The sequence below is a fragment of the Onychomys torridus genome, chromosome 5, assembly GCF_903995425.1.
Source record: "Onychomys torridus chromosome 5, mOncTor1.1, whole genome shotgun sequence".
Taxonomy (NCBI): domain Eukaryota; kingdom Metazoa; phylum Chordata; class Mammalia; order Rodentia; family Cricetidae; genus Onychomys; species Onychomys torridus.
In genome coordinates, this window is record NC_050447.1 from 41,488,378 (window position 1) to 41,495,972 (window position 7,595).

General features: G+C 39.8%; 1 non-coding gene across 1 annotated transcript; it reads left to right on the forward strand.

Moving 5' to 3' along the window:
• Positions 1-2,198: 2,198 nt before the first annotated feature.
• Positions 2,199-2,359, forward strand: LOC118584954. The gene has a single exon (XR_004945119.1). It is a non-coding gene; the product is annotated as a U1 spliceosomal RNA (small nuclear RNA).
• Positions 2,360-7,595: the final 5,236 nt, after the last annotated feature.

Genomic DNA, 7,595 nt, shown 5'->3' on the forward strand with positions numbered 1-7,595 from the left:
TCCTTATCTCAACAAATTACCTTAAAAAGGAGTTAAACACAGACACACAGAGAAAGAGACACACAGACAGACAGAGCCAGACAGCCAGCCACACAGACAGACATATACACACACACCACCCTTTATTTAGGGACATCTGCTCCTAACCTTTATTACAAACTTCGTCCCATCTATGTGTGTGTACATGTGCATGTGTGTGTAGCTATATACACATGTGATTGACAAAATAAGTACTGTGGTGTATATTTATTTTTAAAACACTTTTTATCTAAAATATCATCAATGGCCCCTTGTCTTAGGATTTCTATTGCTGTGAAGAGAAACCATGACCATGGCAGCTCTTAGAAATGAAAAACATTTAATTGGGGTAGCTTACATCTTCAGGGGTTAGTTCATAATCATCATGGTGCAATATGGTGTTGTGCAGGCAGACATAGTGTTGGAGATGGAGCTGACAGTCCTACATCTTGACTTGCAGACAACAGGAAATGGACTGTCTCATTGGGTATGGTTTGAGCATATATGAGATTTCAAAGCCTGTCTCCACAGTGACACACTTCCTTCCACAAGGCCACACCTACTTCAACAAAGCCACACCTCCCAATTACTGCCACTCCCTATGAGATTATGAAGGCTGTTTTCTTTCAAACAACCATACCTCCATATCAATACATTTATTTTCCAACTCTAGTCTCTCTTTTCAGTTTGAAAAATAAATCCAAGTATTTTCTGTAGTGAAATATTGTGTACCCTAATAAACTTGCCTGGGGATTGGAGGACAGAGCCAGCCACTAGATTAGACATAGAGGCCAGACAGTAGTGGCACACAACCTTAATCCTATCACTCAGGAGGCAGAGATGGTCTGGATCTCTGAGTGTTCAAGGCCACATTGGAAACAGAGCCAGGCAGTGGTCTCACACCTTTAATCCCAGTACTGGGAAGCACACACCTTTAATCCCAGGAACTGATGTCTGGGCAGTATATAAGGTATAAGGAAACAAAAACTCACTCTCTTTAGACTGAGGATTTCATAGAAGTACGCTAGAGCTGGCTGTTCTGCTTCTCTGATCTTTCAGGTTTCACCCTAATATCTGGCTCTGGGTTTTTTTTATTTTAAGACCTTTTAAGATTCATGTTACACTTCTATTCTGTTCAAATTTTTAAAAATATATAAGCAAACCCAAGTCTCATTCAGAGGTAGCTTAGAAAACATGATCCAAACCTCTGTTCCAGAAATAAGGGCCATCAAATACTTGGTGGTAGATGTTGAGATTTGTTTTAATTTTGCTTTCATTTTTCCGACCTTGTTAGGGCATGCATCACAAACAGTGACCACAGCTCTCACATATATAGAGTGTGTACAACTTGATGCTTTGTCTTACATAGTGAGAAATGTATACTCAAGATCATTAGGTTATGCATCTCCCCCACAGTTATATTTTGTGTGCATTGAAAACATTTCTGAGATCTCATTTCATTGTGTCTCTGTAACAGAAATGCACTCTACCATGTGGAAATCCCTTGGTCGCTCCTGAGAAAGCTGAACTCTTAACCCTGCAACACAATGAGGATTTGAGTCCTGGGCTCAGGATAAGGGCCAAGGATCTAGGAACCATGAGACTCTTCTGCCTGCTTTGCCTACCAGCCCCGTGAGTGAACACCACTGAGAAAAAAAAGAAGTAAAAATAGGAAACACACAGACTTCTTGGGCAAAATCAATGTGCTGTCGCGTACCCTCCTCCTGTAGGATTTCTTTCGAAATGTCTGTCGATACAGACTTTCCTTTCATCTCACCACATCTAGGTGATTTGAAGACAGGGCTTTCACATCTTAATGGCTCTGAAATTGGGATGTATCTGACGACTGATTGCTGTAGACCTGACAGGAGTTGTATGACACACCAAAACAAACTTGTGACTGTGCTACCATTTTGCAGGAGAGTGAGCAGAAAAGAATGGCTTTGAATAAGGTGGTTTGCTCTTGAGCTTCGTGGTGCATCAGATCGACACTAAGCAAGTGTTAGAACAGATTTCTGGAACTTTCTGTAGGCAGGAAATGCATGGAGTAAGGAACAGGAGTTGTCATAAGAGCATTGGAGAAGCAATAAAAAGGAGGGAAGTAAACAGTAGGTGCTGGAGTAAATAGAGGCTTAAACATCATCAAAGCTGTAGAAAATGATCATTCAAGAAGATATGAGGTATTACCTGGCAGGAGAGCTGTCATGATCATGGAAGTCCTGCTATAGGAGTGAGGCTTATCCCTTGCTCTCCAGATGTGCTAACCCTGTGATTTCTCCAGCAGTGAGAAACTCAACTACATATTTTGTGGTAGTGGGAAACAATGGTCACCATCTTCCCTATGCATAGAGAGCAAAGGAGAGTGAGGATCAAGAGGAATATTGAGGAGGGAATGGAGAGAATGAGTGAGAACAAATAGAGCAGGGATTAGAGGGAAAGTACAAGGCAGTAGGTAAGAGAAATAATAGGAAAAACACAGTAGAATACGTAAACAATGTGAATTCAAAACATGGCAATTAAATACTTATGCAAGAGTGCAGGTTTTTTAAAATTCAATGTGAAATGAAAGTAAAGTCAAAATGCATTACCAGTCAAAATCCCTTCCTTGTTTCAGCACCAAGGACTGTCCCTCTCCTCTCCAGATGGAAGTCCTAGGCAGGCTCAACCAACCACAGTTTGAGTGATTTCTCAGAAGACTTCCCAGATGTAGCCTTCACTGAAGAGGAGATGGATCTTCATATTGAATTGCCATTTATCCGCCTCCAAAGAAAAGGAAGGATCTCATAGGTAGCATGGCTATTTCCATTAATCACTACCATTGCTCACCATCTATCAACCCCTTAGCCTTTGTATTGTTAATGGCAACCAAAACATCTTCCAAGTACATCTCTCTAAAGTGCTTTCTGCCACTCAATTCAAGTGCATGACAATCACTTTAAGTACTAAAATAAATGTCTGTACTCATCAAATGATTTCTTCAGTGTTGGTGGGACTCAGGTACCAGTATTAGTAAAGTCCCCTAGGTGATTGCTATGGAATAAACAAACACACTTCTTCTAAATTCATATGTTTAAGGTCTGATGCCACACCCCACCCCCACTCTGTGATGTCTAGAAGCATGGGCTTTAGGTGCTAATTAAGTCATAAGGGAAAAGTCCTTATGAATGGCTTCATTAGATATTAGAGGGAAGCCCTCTCTGCCATGTGGAGATACATTAACAATGTGACTATCTGCAAACTTGCAGAGGAGACATGAAGAACTGGGCTGCTGAGCAATTTGACCTTAGACTTTGCTATTGTTTAAACCACTAAGTCTGCTATTATTTTGTTTAGTGACCTTACCTAAGAAAGCAACTTCAATGTTCAACCGTGGCTGAGAAATCTGTGACCTGTGAGAAAGTCAAAGGCATTGTAGGAGAGGTCAAGCATGAAAATGGTATGACCCGAGAGCATTATTTTCTAAGCATCAGCATCCTTGGCTGTAAAGTAACTGTAATACTGGGACTGACTGGATGGGTCATTGGGAGGGGTAAATGGGATTAAGTGATACTCAGAAAAAGTCTTTGACAAGACATTGTAGAATTTTAACTTATGGTAACTTTAACATTTCTTTTGAAAATGTTAACTATTGGTTTAGAGATAATAAACAATAATAGCATAAATAACATTAAAACTAAAACATTTGAAAGAAAAACTGCTATATGACCCAGAAATCCTATTACTTGGTATAAATACAAAGGAAATGAAAACAGTGTTTCAAAGAGGCATCTGCTCAGCCATGTTTTCTGCAGCACTCACTATTCATGATGGTTGCAATATAGAGCTAACTACATGTTTAGCAATAAATGAATGGACAAAGAAAATCTGGCACATATATACACCAGATTGCTACTCAGCTACTAAGAGGAGGAAATATTCTTATTATTTGTTCCATTATAGATGAAACTGAAGAGTATTATGTGAAGTGGAACAATCCAGGTACAGACAGACTAACATTCCATAGTCACATGTATTTGTGGAATATAAATCTGTTGTCAAAGAAGAATCAGGGTTATCTGAGGCTGGCAAGGATAAGGCAAAAGTGAGTGGGAGGGATATACCAGTGGGTTAGAAAGGAAAAATAAATTCTAGTATTTTCTACCTGGTAGTCTTGCTATAGAAAACAATAGCAGATTGTTTATTTCAAAATTTCTAGAAGAAAATATTTTGGATGTTCTCATTATAAAGAAATATTAAATATTTCAGTTGTTGGGTATGTAAACACCATTGGTTATTACCCAACATATATCTCTCTTGAGATGTCACACTGTGTCCCACAAACATGCACAATTAGTATGTTTTAATCACAAAAATATTTTATAAGTAGTAGAAATTCTTAGAAGTTTGACCGACATAGAGACAACACATTCCTGAGTTCAAGCTTCCCCCAGAACTACCCACTTGCTGACACAGTAGTAGTGTCTGAACTGTTCAAGATGCCTTGGTCAACCAATTGGCTGTTTCTTTGTAATGTGCTCAAAGATAACAATCAACATATTCTTTAGATCCTTGAGTTCCATAAACACCTCTGTTTCTGCGTGAAATTAAAGGAATACCAATGAAAAGGGAAAGAATTTCTTCTAGACTCATTCTCCATGTAAACTGTGTTCTGTTTTTCTAAGAAGTAGAAAACTTGTTAGTCAAAATGTGGCGCAGGAGTTCCACCCCAGACCAGCTGGAACAGAATACACCTTCCAGCAAAATTCCCCAGTAATGTCCTCAGGAGTGAGAACCTACCTCCATTAGGTCTCCTTGGTGATGAAACTGAAGAAGGAAGAGATTTTTTTTTTCTAGATAGATCACTGCCTGTTTAAACTCTGGGCCTGGGACTGTGTGGTCCCCTTAGCAGGCAATTTAGTTTGTTTTAAGTGTGGTGAGATTCTCATGGCAAAGACTTATGGGATCATTTGGTGATGATCCTGAAAGCCCCATCCTCACCCCCATCCTTTGATAAGGAAGGTGGAACCTGGTTGCTGGAGCTCCTTCCCTAAAGAAGGGTGCCCAAGCAAAAAATGAACATGTCTTGCTTCAAAGGCTGTAAAGCTTTTATTCCTATTTCAATCACAAACTCCATAGCACATCTATTCTGGTCTGTGGGTCTTTTTTTATCCTGCCCTGCAAGGATGCACCAGGGTAGCCCAATGGAAAGTCATCAAAGCAGGGCCAATGGTTGCTTATCCCCCAGGCTGCTCTCTGCTGCAGTGTAGCCTTTTGTTCAAGACTACCATCAGGAGGACAGACATAGCAGGATATAATCTTCCGTCCCCCAACCAAGAAAGTAGGAGAGACCTAGCTTTGGAGTTAATATTAGTTCCAATAAGAAAACCCCAGGAGAGTAAGATGGCTTAGCAAGTAAAAGTACTTCCTGCATAAGGCTGCTAACCTGACTTCAGTCCCCTGAGCCTACAGTGCAAGGAGAAAAGTGCCCCCTAAAAGTTGTCCTCTGACCTCCATATACACACTCTGGCATGTGTACGCATGCACACACACAAACAACTATCATTATTAATACAGATTTTAATACAGTAAGACATATATTCTAGATGTTGATTTAGACATAATTTCTTTGTGTGTAATGATAACAACACAGTTACCAGGGATGATATGAAGTAAGGAACATTGATCTACTAAGGACAGTTGTTCTCTGAATTAATAGTCTATGACTGGATTTGCAGTGTTTCATCTGCCATTCTCAAATGTCACGTTGGACCATAGCAATTTGTTACTAACCAAGATATTTTTTATCATGTTATTTGTTTGTTTGGAGATGGGGATTGTAGGAGTCATGTCTTTCTCCAACCATGTGAGGCCTGGAGATTGAACTCAGGTCATCAGGCTTGGCTACAAGTGCCTTTACCTGCTGAGCCATCTTCCTGGTCCATTTATCCAAATTTTAATGAAGTAAAGTTCCTGGGATATAAAATGTATCCATTTTCAGTGCACACTGTTGAGATTTAGAAAATTCGTACAATTATAGCACATTTCTCTCACCTCCAAATGTTCTGATCCCCATTTCTATAATCATCATGGGCCATCACTGCTGTATCTCTATAGCCTTGCCTTTTATAGAAATTGAGTTTTGTGAAATCAGAAAATACGTAGTCTTATAAGTCTGACTACTTGCACTTCACTGTAATGATTTAAACATCTGTTGCATATATGCAAAAATAGTTTACCTTCTGATTGTAGGGTGGTGTTTCATTGTATGAGTTTTGTCCATTCAACAACCAGTGAGATGTTTGGATGGCTCTGGCTCAGAGCTGCGGTGAAAAACTCAGCTACCATTTTGTGCATTTATCTTTAGCCTTTTCTGTAGATTCTAAGAAGTAAAATTAAAAACAACTAGAAACAGAAGGCATTATCTGACCATAACAAAGGTTATGTGTGAAAAGCCCACAGCCATCATCATGTGTAGCGGTAACGATCTGAATGATCTTTCCTCTAATCCTGAGGCTAAGACAAGAACTCCCACTCTCAGCACCTGTGTGCAGCATAGCACTAAAGCGGTTCTCAACCTTCCCAGTGCTGCAACCCTTTAAAACCGTTCCTCATGTTGTGGTGAGCAACGACCAGAAAATGATTCCATTGCTGCTTCATAACTGTAATTTTGCTGCTGTAATGGATCTTAATGTGAATATCTGATATACAGGATAGCTAATATGCAATCCTTTGAAAAGTTATCCAATCCCCAAGGGGATTGCGACCCACAGGTTGAGAATCACTATACTCCATATATTTGCCAGTGCAATTAGGAAGATAAAGAACTGAACTTTCATCCAGTATCTGATGGAAGCAGATGCAGCTATCCACAGCCAAGCACCAGACCTGTAGTCCAGTAAAAGAGGGGGAAGAGATTATATGAGCAAGAGGGGGTCAAGATCATGATGGGGAAACCCACAGAGACAGCTGATCCATGCTAGTGGGAACTCAAGGACTCTGGACTGACAGCTAGGGACCTGCATGAGACCAAACTAGGCCCTCCTGAATGTGGATGACAGTCACAGTCGTGGCTTGATCTGTTTGTGAGGCCGCCGGCATGGGACCAGAATTTATCCCTGGTGCATAAACTGGCTTTTTGGAGCCCATTGCCAGTGAAGGGATATCTTGCTCAGCCTTGATGGAGGGGAGGTGTCTTGGACCTGCCTCAACTTGATATGCCAAGCTTTGTTGACTCCCCATGGGAGGCCTTACCCACTTTGAGAAGTGGATGGGAGAGAGGAAGGAGGGGGAAACTGTGGTTGGTTTGTAAAATGAAAAAAAAAATTAAATAAAGAAAAAGGAAGATAAAGAAATAAAAAGTACCCAAACCAAAGGAAAAGAGGTATATGTTCACAAACAAAAGTATCTAACATATATAAAACTCCAGATTCCTCACATGAGAAATATTAATAAATGAATTCAATAAAATTTCAGGATACACAATCAACACCAAAGTCAATTGTGTTTCCATATGCTAATAAATATTTAACAAAGAAAACTTTTAATCACATTTATAATAACATTTTAAAAATTAAAGCAAGATGTTGAAAGTTTGTTCA